Consider the following 22,062-nt stretch of genomic DNA (forward strand, 5'->3'; position numbering starts at 1 on the left):
GTTGGACGGTTGTAATATTTTTCCAAGTGGTGAACAGTACATGAGAAACAAAGCAAAAATTTCAGTTCATTGTTTATTCGTGTATATAAAAAGCGTCTTGGATCGTTCCAGTGCTAGTGGCCGCGTGTTTCTGGAAAAAAACAAACCACGATATGAGTACAAAATTAACAAAGGACAAATTAATTAATGCAGTGATTTCACAGAATTGTTCAATTAAGCTATTGGTAAACGCCCCTAGCCAATACCAACGTTATACTTTTCTACAAATCATCTAGTGGCCGACCCTGAGTATTACACCCAGCTAGCACACCTACGTCGGGCCGACGTTGGCTTTGCATCGGCAACCGCCGGCAATATCGGCATCGGCAAACTGCAGCGGTCCGCTGTCAGGCCAATGCTGGTGATTGGCACTGACATTGAACCTGATATATGATTTGATCTTGTTATGATAACATAAAAGAAAAAAAACCCATTTGTCGATTACAATGTGACAAATAATAGATCAAGTATATTTACGAATAATACAATAATTCTATTCGAACTCAAAATATTAACTTTATTTTTAATTTTAAAATTAAATAGATCAAGCACATTCACTGACCATTTTGGCTGCACATATACAACAGACAGAGAAGATACAGACGGGATTCGTCACATCTTACAATTCATTCAGCAAATTACATGATATTGGCAAAAGTTTGGAATATCGCGAGCGGTTATGTTACGTTGGTCCAACGTTTTCACAACATGTTTCCAAGGGAAGCTACTCTTGTTATAGAGGGCGCTGTTACTCACGCGCGTCTTTTCAAGCAGACGACGAAAGGATGATGCGTGGAGGGCTGAGGGAAAATCTATTTTGCGGTAAGTGTTTACTTCATTACTGTATTTACGAGGTGTTTATTTCATTTTCAAACCTTACAATTGAAACGAGAAACAGTGTACATTCATAAGTGTCAACATGAGTAGAGAAATCTAGGCCTATGTGTTTTGGAGGTTCGAGAAACACACTCCTGTCAATTCTACGTCAGTGTCAAAATCCGTAGAATATGTCGTGACACTGCATCCTCACTAAATTCTCTATTTATATTTTTTAAACACCATATACATATTTCTAGCAAAACGCGGGGACAAGGGCAAATACAAAACATGACAAGATATGTTTTATTTCCATGTAGATTCAGCGATGTTCAACCAACGAGTCGCAATCTCGGGGTGAGAGAGTATTACAGCGGCAAGCAAATAAATAGCCAAACTTTTACTTACATTAGTATTTTTGAATGAACATTGCTTTATTTGTCATTGTCACAGGCGTATTTGTTAAGTGTGGGGATGGATGAGGTTAGGAAATTAATTACAAACTCGAATTTACAAGTCAATTTTGTGATTGCTGTCAGCGCAAAAAGCAGTGAACATGAAATTCATAACGAGGCTTTCGGAAACTTTCAGCATTGCGTGTGCATGTCATGCGATCCAGCTAATGTTTCCTACTGATCGATGAACGGAGCTTCACTGCCGAGTTTGGTTTTCGATCACCAAAAGGTTGAAATAAAAAAAATAAAAATATGTTTTTTAATGTCATAGTTACTTGCGAATTTTGAACTTTTTCTGGATAATGGGCGAAATGAAAGGACAGCTCTTTTAGTAAACGGATCACTGCGCATTACAGGTGTGGGCAATTTTATCAAGATCTGCTGGATACCTTACATAGACATATGCCTATAATCGATCAGAAATCTTATACCGATGTATGGTATCTGTATCGATCGATTGAGGTTTTGAGATATGGCTATTTCAGAATGGATTTTTAGGGTGTGTGTGTGTGTGTGTGTTGTTGTTTTTTTGTTTTGTTTTGTTTTGTTTTGTTTTTTTGGGGGGGTATGGTAGTCTTATCTAGTTAGGTAATTTATGATGTACATTTTTGATGAAATACGGAATTAATTTTTTTTAAATGTACTATTTCAAAGGTATGATGCTAAATATATAATCCAAGACAATTTAGAATGTCATTTATTTAATCAAAATTCAAATTTATGGTAAAACTTTGATGAAGATACTTCAGTACAGATTTTTCAGGACATTATCCATTGTAGAAAAACACCCACAGCCTTGTTTCAAATTTGATTTATTCTGACTAAAAAAATTAAATTAAATTAAATTAAAAATTAAAATTACTTGTCCCCAATACTTTCCTGCTATTTTTTGCATACAAGTGTTTGTAATATGTATATACCTTTGTATCTGATCTGTTAATGATAAATGTTTATTTGCAGTTTTGGTTTACCATGATGTAATCTACATATATTTTGGCATCATATAATAAATGAAATCTGTTTTGTGGTAACCAGACTTCACAGGATCTGTTCAATATTATGTCAATATGGGGATTTTCTCACTGCTTTTCAATGGATGTGGCTATGGCTATTAACGTGAAACTACTTTCCCTGGGAAATTATTTCTGCTACATGGCTCCAGATAAGGCCTGTATGTACAAGTGCAAATATATGAGATAAGATGTATGACTTAAGGAAAGGACCTGATATCTGTGTATGGCCAAAGCTTTATTTAAATGTTACTTTTATGTTTTGAGCAATATTCCCCTCAACCTCTTGACATCATCACCATAATAGCTAAGTGCTCACTGCTGCTACACAAACTTGACATATAATATTCTTATATTTCTATTTAAGAAAATCAGATGTTTAGCCATTTCCTATTGGTAAACATGGATGAGCTGAATGAACTCTTAGCAGCTTTTCCAAAATCGAGCAACTGAGAGAGAACTGGTGAGTGAATTAAATTTCTTTAGATGTATCAACTATCAAGTATGGGAAATTTACTCCAATTTTGATTCATATAGAAGATCCGGGGTAGAAGATATCTTCAGCAACCCATGTTTGCCGTAAAAGGCAACAATGCTTGTCGTATGAGGCGACTAATGGGATCTGGAGGTGAGGCTCTCTGACTTGGTTGATGCATGTCATCGATCCCAATTGCATGGATTGATGCTCATGATGTTAATCACTTGATTGTCTTGTCCAGACTTGATCATTTACAGACCGCCGTCATATAGCTGGAATATTGCTGAGTGAGGCGTTCAACAACAAACCAAACCAACTGATACATGTTTCTGCTTGAAATATTTATAAGCATATATTTAATATCATGTTTGCCCTATTAAGGGCCCCTGACACTTACTATGGTAATCTTCCTAATGAAATTTCATGCTGACTTACTTTTGATGGACATACAAGAGAGATTGCACACCTAAAACTGTTCTCCAGCAAGATTGGAGGAGGGGTGTTATGTGGTTATTGGGGATTTTTATTGGGCTAAATTAATAGGGTGATATGTCAGTTATAAAATCTTTCTTAATTGACATAAGAAACAGATTAGGGACCTACCATACAATATTGGGAGTTGTTATGTTATTTGCGTATATAATTACACATAATTCAATTTACTTATTTACACATATTATTAACTCATCAATTTACTTACTGGGATTCCGATAATTCTAGGGTGGGGCCTTCTGCTTTTAGCCCCTAAATTTGGAAAAAGGCCCACATTTTCAAATACAATGGGGCATTTTAACATTGTGCTGTATGGGCAAGTGCGGGTGTACCTAGGGAATATATGAAATTGTCACATAAAGGGCCCATGGCAGAAAATTCCTTGAGTGAACCCTGTATTTATTAACAGGTGTCAAGACTTAAAATAAAATATACACACATATGTAAGGTGGTGCATGTGAACAGGGTATTACTTATTCTATTATTCCATTATGTTAACACACTTGTGAAGTCCATTTCTTGTAATAGTGAGAGTGCATGCAATGACTTATAATATGCACACTGACATTTTTTGCTATCATTTGTAAACAGAAGCTGAGGAGGAAGCCTGCAGCTGGGCTCTTACAAGCCACTGACAAGTACATGGTGACCTGTGTAAAAGAATGGCTTCGAGTTCCAGGAGCAAGGCTTAGAAATGGCATAAGGAAAACGCGTACTGAAAAACAGAGATGTAGATAGAGAATCTGCAAACAAAAGTGCTGAATTGCAGCGGAACAAAGAAATCCAAAATGTTGGTGTTGACAACATATTTTTCACAGGGTTGTGACCCTTGTTTTTGAACTTGGTACATATTCTGCCAGGTTCTCTTGGACACTACTGAAGTTAATAAATGAAACTTTCCGTGCTTACCTAAGGTACAAACTCCAGAAGATGGTTATAAGAACTTATTTTGTATGGAGTTATGGCCTTTGCTTCATGCTATTTTAACTTGATGAAATATAGGGGGGGGGGGGGGGGGGGCTTTGTCTTGCAAACGAATTTGAAGCCACATAAATGAAATTTTGCAGGCCAATATGAGGGGTATATGTTTAGACTGTGTTTTAAAACAGGTTTTGAGAATATATGTTTCACATCCGCCTTGTTGCAGGTAGTAACACTGTTTTCTTGTAAATAATAATTAATTAATAATAAAGTTTATTATTCTATTTTGCTGTTTGTGTTTTTTATAAGTATTAACTACACATGTATTAGGGTACATAAAAAATAGTATTGTAACTAGTGTAAGCATTTCGATTGTATTGTACAGCTAGAAGTATTTATATTACTTACATTTGGTTTTCAAAGTATTAACTATGATAAAAAATTATTATCTTTTTAAAAATTCAGTATTTTTTAGTTTTACCTTTTATCTTTGTTACTTTAACATCATGGCTAGCTGCAGCTTTTAGAAATGTTTAGTTTTATGTACCCTAACACTACACTTGGAAAAGTTCTATTGTGGCATCATTTACATGAAATATTAAGATGAGATGTTGTCAGTTATGACTTCTGATGACATCAGCCTATTTAAGACAATGGCAGATGCTGCGCTGATAATTATTGTCGACGTTGGGCCGATGTCCATCCGATGCTGATTCCATAACAGTTGCCGGAGGCTGGCCAGATAACTATTTACGACGTTGGGCCGATGTCGATCCGATGAGCAAAACTTCATCGGCCCGACATTGTTTGCCGACGCTGGGCCAATGCTGGGCCGGTGCATTGCCGATGCAGGGCCGGTGATGTTTGCCGGCGTTGGGCCGATGTCGATCCGATGAGCAAAACGTCATCGGCCCGACGATGTTTGCCGACGCTGGGCCGATGCTGGGCCGGTGCAGTGCCGATGCAGGGCCGATGACGTTTGCCGGCGTTGGGCCGACGTCGATCCGATGAGCAAAACTTCATCGGCCCGATGCAGTTTGCCAACGTTGGGCCGATGGTGTAGCCGACGTTGGGCCGATGCAGGGCCGATGATGGCATGCTACCTGGGACAGCCGTTTAGGTTGTGACATAAACTAAATAAATACTTAAATAGACTCCCAACATTTCACGAATGCTAATGATTATAAGCTGTGGTGAAAATTATGTTATAAATCGGTGCCAATGTCATAATAAATACCCAATGAATTTTAATGGTTCAACGGCACTTTACGAATTTGTGTATGAGTTAACACGGAATATTGTATAATTGGGTCACTTTTTGCAGACATTCATATTATTTTGGAAATTATCTTGTCTATTATATTTATTACAAAGTAATTAGCATGCCAATATGAACGATATACCTTGTATCTTGTTCCCGCAGGTTTGTTGGGGGCATGTTTCAGGGTTTCCGCCAGTACACTTTCTACTTGGGCTTCCTTGGCGTTGTTCGCCCTCATCGCTGATCTTAAAATGAGACGAGTGTGTGAGAGACGTATCTGCAATACTAAAAAAAATCACGAAAACGAAATACACAGCGCTTATAATGAAAATGAAAGTGAATGAAAAACTGTTTTTAAAAAGCTTAGCCACATAAACATAATAATTAGGTAATGGGAGTAACTCTTTGTACGGGTGCGCTAGCACCGAAAGTTCAACTGAACAATCAGAATTGCCCGCTAACTTTAGGCTGTTTGCCGCTTGAAATAAATGGAAGTGTGACCGGACATCTCCCTTGTTTTAGGTATGTTTGCATTAAAGTTGGTCAGAATATGGCCGTCTTGTCTCCAGTGTTTTAGATAACAATGCTAGGAAATAGGTTGTAGGTCTTTTTGTCAGATGTAGCATTGTATATGTGTTGTATTTTCGATGTATCGAAATCTCGTGGTCAGCGTAAGACGTTCCGTCATTTACAGATTTGGTTTCACAGACATTTTGACTATTGAAGGTATGTGATTCCCATTTTAAGTATGGAAATAGTATTCTAATAGTTTTGGTTCAGGAATAGGATAGGTTTTTTTTTCATGTAACGTGAAATATACGACAACACTGTTTAAACTCTGGTTGTCACCTATTTTCGATGGTCACGTGCGTGGCCGCATTAGCCAGATTCAGGGGAAGTAACGCTCATCTTGTTACATTACTAAAAGCACGTCCTTGTAATTGAGGAACACGTTTGGTATTGTTTTGATTTTGAATCATGACAGTTCAATGTAATCTTATCCATTATTTTCCAATGAATATCTGCTGCTGTATTATATATGAAAATAGAGGTGCGTGATATTGCCTGTGTAATACGACTAGTGAATACGTACCACAATACATTTGGAAATACCGGTATATTGCGTTTTTCAGAATCAAGTATACAGGGTTAGAAACTAACTGTTTTTGTCCACTAGTCCTTATAATGATAACATATAGCAAAACCCTTAAAAGGGGCCAAATTCTACTAGTCCTTAGGATACCTTTGCTATTGAGCAGTTTGGTAAGGACTACAGGATTAGAACCAATTTCTAACGCTGGCATATGATCTTGCTTGAAGAATTTACACCAGTGACAACTCAAATGGTAATTAAGAAATTAGCAACTTTTTCCTGTGGCGAAAAAGTGAAACTATTTCTGACAGTTTCCTGTATGTAATGTCTATTACACATCATGTCATGCTGTGTGACCATAGCAATATCCAACATAATAATTTGTCAAAAACATGGAGAACTTTCTGTTTCAAATTACAGATGAAAGAATGCATGCAATGAATTGTGGAACGTATCACAATACATGAATCATAATTGCAATAAATTGCAAAACAAACTTTAGGCCAATACCCATCACTAATATGTACAAATGATGGAATGATCGAGTTGTCATTGCTGAAGTATTTTTCTATTTACATGTAACAGACTTGAGTGTGTAAGTATGTAATCACTGATAGGTCAAATTATGTATATTAAAAGTTATGGTTTTGATTTAGCATAATAAGCATTATTGTGTAAAAGGAAATATTTGTGTGTATTATTTCCATTTAGATTGCCATTGCCACAGAGGACAATCACCCAGACTGTTGGTTGCTTGGTGATTCAGGGTATTTATATTCCATTTTTGGCTTGTAACAAAAAGTGGCACATATGCAATACAATAAACAAATTTGAAAAACAGGTTATTTAAAAGTAACTTGGATTATTAAAACTACAAATAGTAAATATTCAAGTGTTTGATTTGACCTCTCATTACTGAGTATATCATGAACATTTCATTTTGTTGAAGTGATATAAAATTTATTTCATATTTTATGTTTTGTTTATTATGATAGTATCATACATATTAATTTACCAGTATATTAAATAATATAAATGATTCTTTCCCAGTTATCCATGCAGAGCTTGGTTTATTATCATGATTACACCTGTTTTCCACCCTCAAACCCGATCTGTAGGGCTGCAACGGTTCACCAATACTTCAATTCGGTTAGATGCTCGATTATTATGTCTCGATCCCCCAGAATGGAGGGAGACATATTGTTTTTGGCACGGTTCCCGTCGGCGTCGGCGTTCCCACCGTTTCCGGACCATAACTCAGAAACCGTTTAATATTTTTTCGCGAAACTTTGTATACACATTAACCCAGCACTGAAGTGATGCCTTTTGCTATTTAGAGATTTTTGACATTTTTATTTTTCTCGTTTCCATGGAGATAACTTGAACATAGACTCTGAATGGGGGTAAGCTTGGTTTCCGGACCATAACTCGGAAACCGTTTAAAATTTTTTCGCGAAACTTTGTATACACATTAACCCAGCACTGAAGTGGTGCCTTTTGCTATTGAGAGATTTTTGACATTTTTATTTTTTCTCGTTTCCATGGAGATAAGTTGAACATAGGCTCTGAAAGGGGGTAAGCTTTGTTTCCTGACAATAACTCAGAAACCGTTTAATATTCACTTAAATTAGCATGGGCGGTGACTGTGCACAAAGTGCAGGGAATGACCACAGACAAGGCTGTTGTTTCATTAGACAGAATATTTAAAGCAGGGATGGCTTATGTTGCGCTAAGTAGAGTGACATCACTCAATGGCTTGTTCCTCATTAAGGACGATTATAAACCAAGTGGAATCTATGCAGACAGCAGGGTAGAAAATGCCATTTCAGAAATGTCGCTTGCTACAAGTTTGCCAAGATGGAATAACCTAGTACCACCAAACATTCCTGATTATGCAAATTCCCTGGTGCTTGTGGGCCACAACACTGAAGGATTTCTCCCTCACTTGAAAGATTTCACAGCAAATAGATTTCTGCCAGCTGCAGACATCATAGCCCTTCAAGAAACATGGCTTCTTCCAAATCAGTCATTTACTAACCCACTGCCTACCCACAATGTTCTGACATGTAGCAGGGGAAATCAGTACAACTCAGCCTCTAGTGTACCAGACTCATTGAAAACGAGAGGAAAGGGTGGAGTAGCTATGTTCATCCATCAGGATCTTTCCTACAGTCATTGACACTTCATGTGTAGGACTGGAATGCCTTGGCATCCAGTTGCAGTGTTCATCAATTTCTGTTTTCTCTGTGTACAGACCACCAACCCTTCCCATTCGCTACTTCAGACAAGAGTTGAACAGAATATTGGACCTATCTCCGACTAACAGTACAGTTCTTCTGGGAGATTTCAACATTGACCTCAGTACAAACAAAGAGCAACCTCTTCTGCAAGAACCCTTCACGCAGCTGATTGAAGTGTCCACTACCAGGAAAGAAACTGTTATTGGCCATATTTATGTCAAGGATCTTTCACATCAGAGAGCTGGTGTGGTGCCTTGCTATTACAGTTTCCATGACATCACATATGTCATTGTGTAGAAGACCTGCAGAGTCAGATACACGGGCAATTACATCACAGAGACTTGCCATATAACATTGCTACATTATTTCTGATATGTTGGGGATATTAATATATTTGTGTCCAAACTCTGTTAGTACTTTAAGTGGATTTTCTACAAATACTTCAGTAACAAGAAAACTGTGCTACTTAGGTGACTACACTGTCAGGTGGGTAAATGATTGAGGGATTAGTGGTGTTGATTAGACGCTGAAGTGGTGCCCATTAGTTGTTTGAAATTTCTAGGAGTTCTATTTTTGTCTCTGTTATTTAGTAATGGAGGGTGGGAATGAAGAGATGGGGTTTAACGTGAAGTAAACGAATGAATGGGTAGTGTGGGGAGACATATGTTTTTACGAGTAAAAACACTTTCTAGTTTCCATTTGATTCGATTATTTTCGATTCGATTCATTAGTCTAATAATATCCAATGTTTCATGTCTAATATGCATAAATAAGTACCAAAACGTGTATTTACTTTAACTTTTTTATTGAACAGTGCAACACTGTGCACCAACAGGACAAACTCGTCACCTCAGACTGTGAGGTCAATCAAGTCATCAGGGATGATCATGTTTTTGGATAAAAACACAAGCATGTCCACATTGTCACTACTGAGGAAAGCCCTCTGAGCAGTCACAACATCCCCGGCTGTTGAAAAGACCCTGTCACTAGCCACACTTGAGCCCAAACCTTAGATTTTAGATGACTTGGGGGTGCTGACAGCACGTCGTCTGCCATGCTTTCAAAGGGAGGTCACTCTAATCTATTTTCGTTTTCAAGTGACAGTCGTCAAAAGTTTCAAACAAATGCATTTTCACTTCGTTGATATGAACGCAAGTCTTTTATTTTTTTCGCCAACGATGTGTTTTTCTTGTTCATTTTAAATTTATTACAAAAATTGGAATGAACTGAATCGAAATCTAGACATCGAAGATCGAATCGAGACGACAAGTACCGGTTCTCAGTGCACCGAACCGAACCATTGCAGCCCTACCGATCTGAGGATAAAAGTTCACCTCTGCCTAATGCCCTCAGAGGGTATGTAAGACCATCTCTTTCAAAGTATATATATATCTACCTCTATATTTTAACTGCAGAATATTTGTTAACTTTTAATATCTGACTAAACTCGCAATAATCACCAGTAACTCGGGGAAGTGTAAATCCTGCTGGGGAACCATGCAGGTAGCAGAGGTACCGGCCTCGTTTGGGGTCTTTGGGTAACAGTCCATTGAATATTTTGTAAGTGATCTCTTCTTTGGTGAAGATTTTGGTGAGAAGTTGTGTTGTCTCATTAGCGAATTCCATGGTTGGGTCATGGTCTATTTTAAGATAAAAGTTTGTGTCAGAAAGTTGACGTATTGCCTCTTGTATGTAATCAGTAGTGTTGAGAATAACGACTGCTGATCCCTTACCGGCTTTTTTAATGACGATTTCTGGGTTGTTTTTGAGGCTATTGATGGCTGTTCTATGTGTACGTGTGAGATTGTTGCGTATGAACGGGATGGTGTTCATTTTGAGAAATTGGTGTTTAACTGATTTGATAAAGGCATCGAGCGTCGGGTCTATGCCCGGATTAGGGGTCCAGGTGCTTCGTGGGCCAAACTTACGCTCTAGATCGTTGGAGTTGTCAACTGTATCTGTTTTGTTTGTCTCATGGAAGAAGTGAGAGATTCTCATTCTCCGAAAAAAGGCTTTGAGATCTGTGTATATTTTGCTAAGATCCGTATCTAATGGTGTAGGGCTAAAAGTAAGACCCTTACTAAGAACACTGAGTTCTGTCTCATTGCATTGATAATCTGCAATAATTGAAAGCTGTGTTTGGTTTCTTAGTTGTGAATAAAGTTACGTTTTCAACATGTTGAAAGTGGTCAACGAGTGTTGATTCATTCAATCTTTTGACAATTTGTGACACAGGGCTCTTTCCAGACCTCACCATTCTTTTCAGCTGCTGCAGATAGTTTTCAAAAGGAAATGCTGGGCACCTGTCAAGGCTACCAAATTCCTTGACATCTGCGGTAAGGTGTATGAGGCTATGGACATTGTACACTAAAAATTCAGGTCCATACAGTTGACGGCCTTGTGCAACAAAATACTCTTATAGTTTTTGAGCATAATTCAAGTAAGTGCCATATCCTGACAACCTGGGACTGACAAGGATGGCAATGGCAACATTGAGCACCATGAAATGATCATACAGATCAGGCCGAAGAATTCCTTTCAGTACGATTTGGCCGTTATACAGAAGGAACTGTCTATATTCCGTTGCCTTCCACCTGTCAATTTCCATGAAACTTCTTGGTTTACGGACAAAACACCTTGGCACATGTTTTCTGATATGGAGCAGTTTGTCGCTTATTTCTGATACTTGATTGGCAGACATTTTTACATGTTTCTGACCTCTCATCCATATCAGTATCAGTCTTTTGACTACACCCAAGCAGACATGGTGCATGTAGTCAATGGGAAACTGTTTGATCATGTCAATTGGCAGATCACAAATTGGGGATACTTTATGGTAATGCTCTGGTTGGGACTGGCTCCTAAATGACAGATCAGTTCGCATTTCATTGTTACTCACACTTTGGTAAGTCATTCTCCTAAACCAAACACCTCTGTGTGTGCATTTGTCGCAGCCACTGTAACCAGAGTACAGCTTTGTACCTTTTACCATGGCTCTAGCTGGGGCATCACAAATTATGCAACTCAATTCTATCCTGAGAATGTTGTCATCATTCTTCAAGCCATGCTGAAGTAGTATTTTCAAATCCTTCACGGTATCACACAAAACGTTAAGATCGGCTGGCTTAGATTTACCAAACGCCAATGCCACAGGGAAGACAGTGATGGGCTCTATGTTAACAATGGCACATAGAATTGGATATAAAGTACTTGTTGAGCTCTTAAAAAGAGAAACTCCATCCACATTTAATGAAACTAATATATTTCTGACAGCCTCTCTTTTATTTTGGGGATATCTGTTGAAGTTCTTTTGTATTTCTTCACCCAAATCAAAGTATATATATTCCATTCCAAATTTGACACATGTTTATATTACCCTCTTTGTTCTCAATAATGTTCGGGCAGAAGCTGGCAAATCAGAATGACCTGAGTCCTTGAGAATCTTTAGGAGTTTGTCCACAGAATTATGTTTTATTTGATATTCCACTGCCCAGTTAGCTAAATCCCCACAAAGGGATTTGCTGTCACTGTCCATTGGTTCATCATCGGATTCCAATACGCTTGTGCTACATTGGTCTATACTGTCCCATGTTCCCTCAGAAACATTGTCACCCCTGTTCACAGAATTATCTGCACGTAGATCAAAGTTAAGATGAAAATCTTCCTTGTTGGCTAATGTCTGTGTTGTTATTGCCGCTCACATTGAGGGCATTGGTAAGCTGCCGTAGAACCTTTTCCAGTTGGGAATTTCCTGACTGGTTTCGGGTCTTCCTTTTGAAGGTCTGTCTAGATTTGTTGTTGAACCGATTCAGAGGCCTGACGTGTCTTGGCTCCTGGCGACGTGGACCCCATGTCGGGTTGCGTGGAGTAGTGGTTGGTGCCATGAAGAGTTTGGGATCGTATGGGTTCCTCTCGTTAAACTCGGTTTTGAGTTCATTGAATCGTTTATCCAATTTCGTGTGCCAGTTGGTAGACTCCCGGGTGGAGATTGTTTGGCACGCGGCAAGTATGGTGTCCAGTGACGTTTTGTCCGCATCCTTCTGGAGTTTGTTTCTCTCCATAGTGGCCTGATCTCTCAGCTCACAAATATTTACTTGTAGTTGGGAAATGTGTGTTTCCATTAATTTCAAGGCGCATGTTTTTGCGGCCTCGCTCCTGATTTTAGCCAATTCTTGATTGTAATTGATTTGGTGTTGCAGGATGAATGGTCTAAACGACCTAGGCATCAGACTTTTTTCCTTGCATGCAATTGTGAATTCCAGTTGCATGTTGTTACGGGCGATTTTGCTCGTGAGATTCCTATATGTCTTATAAGGGCTGACTAGATTGTCGGGTAAGTCCACCGCTTTTGCGATGTTATCAGTTGATTTGGATTCTGTGGTTCCAAATTCAACTCTCTTCCTCTTACTAGATGGTTCGACTTGAACCACCGTAGTAATGGAGCGGCTTTCTAAGCTGCTGAAGGAGGATGACGGAGTTATTTCAGCCATAACTCTTGGGTATTAGAGAGATGTGTGAAATAATAAAAGGTTTTGGGCTAAAACCCAAGAGCAATCTATGTGACTAGTTTCGAGCGGGTATGCTCTCATCAGACTTTTGTATATGGGGTGGGGGGGCTCCTTATATACATTTTGTGTTCCAGATGCAGTACCGGGGTAGTCTACCGGCAGGGGTGTGCCGGTGGACCGCTGGACCGCTGGAGTTAATTGCCATCGGTGGATCGTGAGTGGTATAGTCACGACCGGTGGACCGATAGGTCGGTGTGCCGGTGGACCGGTGGACCGGTGGTGGCAACATGAGTACAGATGGGTTATCGATTGTCATGATTTTACGATCGCGTCAATAAATTCTAGTTTCGAAATTTATTGTTGTGTTTTGTATGTGTTAATATCACAGTGGTTGTAGTCAGCCAAAATGCATTGGGTTTGTTGAATGTATATTTATTGGGACTGGATGTGGTCCCAATGTAGATTCCGGAGTTACCAATGGTGAATGGACCATAAAACAGAACAAACCTTTTGTTTTGTGAACCCAATTATAATTTATTAATGGGACCGTTAGGCCGGATCTTTGGCATATTAGGTCTATTGTTAGAGAGAGATGGCTTGGCCATGTCTTCTCTGTTCTGTGGCCTGTAGACAGACCAGAATTCGGTGTCTAAGATGACACTACGGTCATCTAGGTACTCCCTCCATTTTGTAAATGGTGGGGGGAGTATCAGCGCCGGGCTATATGGCGGCGATTCCAGTGGTGTGTCCCTGTAAGAATCTGGGGATTTTTCCGCGCTAGTGGTCGAGCCGTATGATGGCTTGCCGGTGGTATTATGCGCGCTATATGGTAGTGCGCCCAGCCGTCCTTCTCCCGGTGGGGTTGGGATTTCTGGCCTAGTTGGGCCGTCATTCACGTTCATAGTGGCGGTGATGTCAACGGTAGCTGCTTGGTGGGCAGGGTATGTACCATGATGGCTGTGGTGATTCTTGAAATCATCCTGTCGTTTGTAGGATTTATTGCACGACACACAAATGAACCTATCTGAGCTGTGGGTGCTCCTTATATGTCTTTTGAGCCCGTCCCTGCGTGAGTAATCCTTCGGGCAGTGTGGGCATTGGAGGGGCTCCATAGTTTGTGAGTACCGATTGTGACGTCATAGTGATGAATGTCACTGTTATAAGACCTGTGACGTCACAACTCGTGTGTTAGTTGTGACGTCATTTTCCGATTGGTTTGTCAGAAGCGGGTTTGTGAAGAGGGATATAAACCACCAAAGGGACAAACCCGTCGCCAAACACTTCAATTCCGTAGGACACTCAACCAGAGACCTACACTATCAAATCATACAACAGCTCAAAACAGACCCTGAGTCAGCTCAGAGCACGGCTAGACGCCGGTCCATTGAACTTAAATGGATATTCGATCTCAAAACCATCCACCCGCAAGGCATGAACAATAAGATCTAATCCTGGAATTCCCCAACCCACTCACCTATTCTGCAATTTACATATATTCAAAACAAATACACATGTCACTCTTTCAATCCATGATTTGTGGACAACTTCCACTGCCTTCTCTTCTGTGAATTCAACCACTGCATACTGACGGACTGACATCTGTCGACAAAATATGAAAAGAATTAAATATTTACTGACAGTTTTCAGTATGTAAGGCCATATTGCCCACAGTACAGAACAAGTACCGGTATATGAAAATCAACGTGATCTTGAACATGGCATAATATATATTCATCTTAGTGTAAATACATGTTTTATATATTTCCTAAAGATTTGATAACATCTTCATTGTTGGAATATAAACAAATATAATTAATTTAGTCTTTCATTTATTATAAGTCTTTGTGTGTAATATTTAAATTAGATAGAAACTTTGGTCTCAAAGTTTTATGTTATTTACAAATGGAAAGAACATGATACTCGTCTTCAGTCACCTGGTTGGTTCAGTTAGTACATATGCATTTAACAGAATCAATATCCTCAGTCAGGGCTACATTTATTGACATGGAAGTTATGGAGAGAGATTCTAAAGTTGCAAAGAGCTCTCAATAGATTATCTTGTAATACAGTTAAAAAAATTCTGGTTGTAACAATGATTTGATACTAGCATAAGGCTTGAGAAAATTTGTCTTTGTTTAAGTGTATTTAAAAATAATGTTTTATTACCAGTGTCATGTGATATCGAAACAAATAAAAAATAAAAAATAGGTAACATACACTAATTGGGTCCCCCCTCATCATCTAATTGCTTAGCATTTCGTAACATTGAAATGGGCACCTGTCTACTTCCATTCTTAATAATCTTATCTAATATTTAATAGAACGCAGCAGGGTATGAACATAGTAATACTTGGTACTCTAACTCATGATGATGCATCTATCACATTGTTTTCAGTACCAGTGTTACTGTGTTTGAGACAGTAGCCATGGCCACACCCCAAGTCTCCCTCATACTCGATAGAAGCATACCAGATGAAGCTGAGACACCCGCTGAAATCTTTGTCCCACATTGCAGAGGCCCTCCTGTTTATCTTGATATATTATTTAGTGTTATGACATTTATCGGGTTCCTGGATACTCTTAAGGTTTATTACTATACTAATTATTATGCTGTTATAAAATAGTGAATAAATATTTAATAGTGCTTAATGCATGTAGTCAAATACACTTGTGTTTACTGTTAAGTAAAAATTTTATTACCAAATTATGCACTTACTATTTAATACTCAGGAAGAATGGCGAGAAAAACACATGTTGGATCAGTTTCACCGTCAATCATAATGGCCTTCCTCTTTAGCTGGGTAGCATCGACCACTTTTATGTGAGCATCCCTTGCATGAACCCGGTATGCTCCAACGAGTCGAGAATCACATGGCTGGTGGTATAGTGACTGAGCTCTCTTGTATATTCTACAGAGGTATTGGTGATCATTTCCACAAATAGCACCAACAACTTCACAACATGTTGAGGCACTCAGTATGAAAGCTGTGTTTGGTTTCTTAGTTGTGAATAAAGTTGCGTTTTCAACATGTTGAAAGTGGTCAACGAGTGTTGATTCATTCAATCTTTTGACAATTTGTGACACAGGGCTCTTTCCAGACCTCACCATTCGTTTCAGCTGCTGCAGATAATTTTTTAAAAGGAAATGCTGCGCACCTGTCAAGGCTACCAAATTCCTTGACATCTGCGGTAAGGTGTATGAGGCTATGGACATTGTACACTAAAAATTCAGGTCCATACAGTTGACGGCCTTGTGCAACAAAATACTCTAATAGTTTTTGAGCATAATTCAAGTAAGTGCCATATCCCGACAACCTGGGACTGACAAGGATGGCAATGGCAACATTGAGCACCATGAAATGATCATACAGATCAGGCCGAAGAATTCCTTTCAGTACGATTTGGCCGGTATACAGAAGGAACTGTCTATATTCCGTTGCCTTCCACCTGTCAATTTCCATGGAACTTCTTGGTTTACGGACAAAACACCTTAGCACATGTTTTCTGACATGGAGCAGTTTGTCGCTTATTTCTGATACTTGATTGGCAGACATTTTTACATGTTTCTGACCTCTCATCCATATCAGTATCAGTCTTTTGACTACACCCAAGCAGACTTGGTGCATGTAGTCAATGGGAAACTGTTTGATCATGTCAATTGGCAGATCACAAATTGGGGATACTTTATGGTGATGCTCTGGTTGGGACTGGCTCCTAAATGACTGATCAGTTCGCATTTCATTGTTACTCACACTTTGGTAAGTCATTCTCCCAACCCAAACACCTCTGTGTGTGCATTTGTCGCAGCCACTGTAACCAGAGTACAGCTTTGTACCTTTTACCATGGCTCTAGCTGGGGCATCACAAATTATGCAACTCAATTCTATCCTGAGAATGTTGTCATCATTCTTCAAGCCATGCTGAAGTAGTATTTTCAAATCCTTCACGGTATCACACAAAACGTTAAGATCGGCTGGCTTAGATTTACCAAACGCCAATGCAACAGGGAAGACAGTGATAGGCTCTATGTTAACAATGGCACATAGAATTGGCCATAAAGTACTTGATGAGCTCTTAAAAAGAGGAACTCCATCCACATTTAATGAAACTAATATATTTCTGACAGCCTCTCTTTTATTTTGGGGATATCTGTTGAAGTTCTTTTGTATTTCTTCACCCAAATCAAAGTTTATATATTCCATTCCAGATTTGACACATGTTTGTATTACCCTCTTTGTTTTCAATAATGTTCGGGCAGAAGCTGGCAAATCAGAATGACCTGAGTCCTTGAGAATCTTTAGGAGTTTGTCCACAGAATTATGTTTTATTTGATATTCCACCGCCCAGTTAGCTAAATCCCCACAAAGGGATTTGCTGTCACTGTCCATTGGTTCATCATCGGATTCCAATACGATTGTGCTACATTGGTCTATACTGTCCCATGTTCCCTCAGAAACATTGTCACCACTGTCCACAGAATTATCTGCAGGTAGATCGAAGTTGAGCACCATTATCATCATTATCATCATCACTATCGTTCTCTTCATTGTCACTGCAGTAACTACTATTTGATCCTCTGAGTACGCTTGTAGCAAACATCCATTTTCTTTTGTATTGTAAGCGACTTGTCATTTTTGTCTGTAAAGTGTAATTTAATATATTAATATATACATAATTTTTTAATTAATAATATAGGGTGGGTTCACTTATGGAGTTTAACAAATAAACTGTTAAATATTTCCTTGCCAAACATTGTATGTCTATATATAAAGCACATACTGAACTTGTGCCATTTGATATTAAAGAGTTTGAGAATGTTTTTGTAGAATTTCCATTGAAGCTATTTTGACATGGGCTATGAGAAATGTTGGGTCATTTACCTGGTTTGGGACCATAACGTGTTAAAATGGGCAGGGGATATAGATGACTTTGTTGACTATTCGCTTGTTTAGTAATTGTTTCTTGTAATTGTTATTTGTTTGCATAAAAAAACCCACAGAAACACACTTTTACTTTCCATTTCATATGGATGCGACCATGGTGGATCTTTTGTGGGTAAACTATGTATGCTTCTTCAAGGACATTCAACTCTTGACTCATGACATACAGAATTGCACATTTACTTGTGGTTACTTTACAGACAGCTGCCGGGGGAATATGTCATCTTTCTGATGACTAAATATATTGTATTATCACCAAGTAGCCTGGATCATCCCTCTTAATAAATAAAAATTGATAATTTCCTCTTCTCTTAGTCTCACACATTACCAAAATGATCAATGTAATTTCAATATTCTTTGTTTATTAAACATGTTCTTTGTGCTTGTTAAAAGTCATGACGTGGGAGAAAAAGTCAATGTGATTTATAAGATATTTGGTATTTGTTTGTTTGTTTATTTCTTATTTGCATGTATAAAAGAACGTTTTGAACTTTTGGATTCGATAACAATTTATAATTATCTACACCGGGGTTGATTCTGGGAGCTCCCAGAATCTACCCGGGTATGCTCTGCAGCGGTAGAAACTAACAGTTTCAGTTCACTATTCCTTATCATGATAACATATAGCAAAAACCTTTAAAAATGGCAAATTTCTACTAGTCCTTATGATACCTTTACCACTGGGCAGTTTGGCAAGGTCTATAGGACTAGTGCCAAATTCTAACACTGCTCTGAAGAGGGGTAGATTTTGGCGGCTTACGCACGTATTGCCTAACACTGTTAACTGTGAATAAAAGTGACCATCAGAATAACTGAAATTTTCTTAAGTGACATGAACCGCCTCCGTCGTCTAGTGGTAGAGCCTCCGCCCGGAGAGCGGAGGGTCCGGGTTTTGATCCCCGGCCGCGTCATACCAAAAGACGTTAAAAGATGGTACTTGTTGTTACCCTGTCTGGCGCTCGGCATTAAGGGCCTAAAACAAGGACTGGTCGGCTCGGAGTCAGTATACTGTGTCTGAGTGGGGTATTCATGATAAACTGCGGCATGGTATCTCAGTGTGCTAGCACTATAAATCGGCATCAGTCCGGACTAGTACAAGCAGCCACACACACACACACGTGCATGCACGTCGCTATATAAGTGCAATAATCTTGGACGCGACGTTAAACCCCATTTCACCTCACCTCACCTCACCTTAAGTGACATGACATTTTAGTTTTTTCACCTTCGGCAAATAACTAAACTTAGCAAGCTAAGCCATTTTTAAGGGTTTTGATACATGTTATCATAAAAAGGAGACGAGGACTAAAACATTTAGTTTAATGCTGAATTTCCTCTCATATTGCGGTTAAAAGGCTATTTTGGCTAAAGGGACCATTTCCTTTCCTCGGCTGCAATAGGCGGTATGGTTCACTGGTCATTGTTTTCATGGACCCTAAATATAGAGGGTCCATAAAAATACTGACCAGTGAACCATACCACCTATTGCAGCCGAGGAATGAAAATGGTCCCTAAAGAAAAAGTGTCCATGGTGTTTTAGATGGCTGACCACAATCCAGCCCTTTACTTCCTACTTTCTGGTAAAGTTCATTATCCAGGCTTACATCGTCTGATTTAGCAGGAGTTATAATCTGCTTTGTGGTGCCTTTTGCTATTTACAGAGTTTTGATATTTTTATGGATTTCCATGGAAACAATTTGGACTTAGTATTTTGCTGCAAACATGAAAGTAAAACTCGTTTAGATAAATACCAGGTGTTCACTGCTATGTTCTGTTTCTAATCGATGACACAATTAAGCAAATGCGAAATTAAAATAATTTTATCAATTATTACATCTCTGATGTTAGGCCTATAGGCCTAAAGCCCGACTCTACATTTTCGGCTAAAGATTTTGATAGCGAAAAAGTTGGTCTGTTTTGTATTCAAGATCGAAAACAAAATAGCGCTTTTATTAAATCATCGTAAAGTTTGATTTGGATAGATGTTTAAAAAAATAATCTTGACCTGGTTTGGTTCTGAAATCTGACAGTGGCAATTCACTTTTAACTGAATATTTACACATGTATTGGACTAGCAGACGACGATTCGTCGTAAAAAAGAACACTCCTGTTTTATTCATATAATATGTCTTGGCTTATTTGTATTGTCAAAACGGCCATTATAATATTGTCATTCTAATGTTGTTAAGGTCGGCGAATTAGTCCAAGCTTTGAAAATAAATGGAGATGAACAGACGAACATTTTCTATGAAACAGATCTACAAAAGGTAACAACCTGATTGTTTTAGTTGAAGGTTATATAATCTTTGCCGGATTATGTGACTTTAAAATAGGCTACATAATTAATGACAAGCAAAGACGACTTTTTTCAAAATTCACTTACCATCTGAACGCTTAGCCTGCTTCTGATGATCTTTCAAATATTTTAATAATCTCTCTAATATTAGGCGGGAATTAAATGTGACGTAACACAGTTTAATTAATCAACGTCATAATTTTGACGTCATGTCACGAGACATGTCATTTTATTGGAACGGTGCCAACGTTGTGTTCCTTGCTGTGAGACCCAGCTAACATGTTACGCTGCGTTTGGGTTGTTGTGGGCATTGTCATACACTTCAAATTGATAAATGAAACGGGAATATTATATGGGAATAAGATAAACACAACACAAAAACGGCATATTACAGACACGGTTGCTTATAGGTGACAGCCAGTCTGAAACTGGTTTCTTAATTGCATGAAATAGATGGTGACATAATATTGCAAAGATGATTATAGCTACAAATGTTTGTACAGAAAGGTAGGTCTATCTGGGCCCAAATATTTAAACAGCATGTGTGAACATCCTATTGCAGTAATAATGAAGATCAAGACAAATGTATTTCTTCTGCACCGGTTCAAAACATTGTAGTAATGTGTCTTTATTACTTTTCACACAACTTTCGGTTCCATGCAATTGACTAAATGTAACTTAATTAATGTATAAAAATATTTCAGCTTTAGCCTCAGAAACCAGATATCTATGAGCCTGAATACGAGTATATTTTATTAAGAAACACACATCTTGGAACAATGTAAGTTTTGTGGATGAAAGTTACTTTTTTCTCAATTATCGGAAACAATTTAATGATATATATATATATATAACACCAGTCTTAGGGAGACCGATAATATTTAAAAACCAGCATTAGGGAGACCGCAGACTTAGGGAGACCGATACGCGGTCTCCCTATTTTTCAAGCAGTCGGGAATTGCATCAAACAGTGCTCCTTTCCTATTACCTTTGGCTTGTTTTGTTCATTTTAACATTTACTTTAACATTATCAGACGAAAGTATCTATTTGATAACATTTAAAGGCCATATGTCGATGAATAACGACAGTCGCATATATATATACATGTATTTAAACTTACGCTTTAAGGCGACCGTTTCAAATGGCAAATAAAAGCATTATACTGATATATATGGATCTATTAGTACCAGAGTAGTATATAAAGTGTTTTCAACCTCAATTATTGTCAGGAAAACATGACTATAAGCTATTTTTTGTCGAAAACGAAAAAATCGGACCGTGAAACGGTGCTGTGGTGCCCGACTCGAGACCTCGGTCAGCCCAGCACCAGACTTTCTTTCCGACAAATATTTCACTGAAAAATCAAACCTGAGACGAATTTTTATTGTTCAATCTAAAAATCATAACAACGACCAAGACAATTAACTACTCGTTGGTTCGTCCTATACTTATTACTTTAGAGACAGTTTGTGCGGTGCTCAATTTTAGATTCGGCGGCCATTTTAGATCTAC

The 22,062-nt window shown here is 38.5% G+C and overlaps 1 long non-coding RNA gene across 1 annotated transcript; it reads left to right on the forward strand.

Moving 5' to 3' along the window:
• Positions 1 to 476: 476 nt before the first annotated feature.
• LOC124148662 lies at positions 477 to 4,495 on the forward strand. The gene is made up of 2 exons (XR_006862994.2): positions 477 to 2,783; positions 3,882 to 4,495. It is a non-coding gene; the product is annotated as an uncharacterized LOC124148662 (long non-coding RNA).
• The last annotated feature ends 17,567 nt before the right edge of the window (positions 4,496 to 22,062 follow it).

Source organism: Haliotis rufescens, unplaced genomic scaffold, assembly GCF_023055435.1.
Source record: "Haliotis rufescens isolate VD_foot unplaced genomic scaffold, xgHalRufe1.0.p SCAF_25, whole genome shotgun sequence".
Taxonomy (NCBI): Eukaryota; Metazoa; Mollusca; class Gastropoda; order Lepetellida; family Haliotidae; genus Haliotis; species Haliotis rufescens.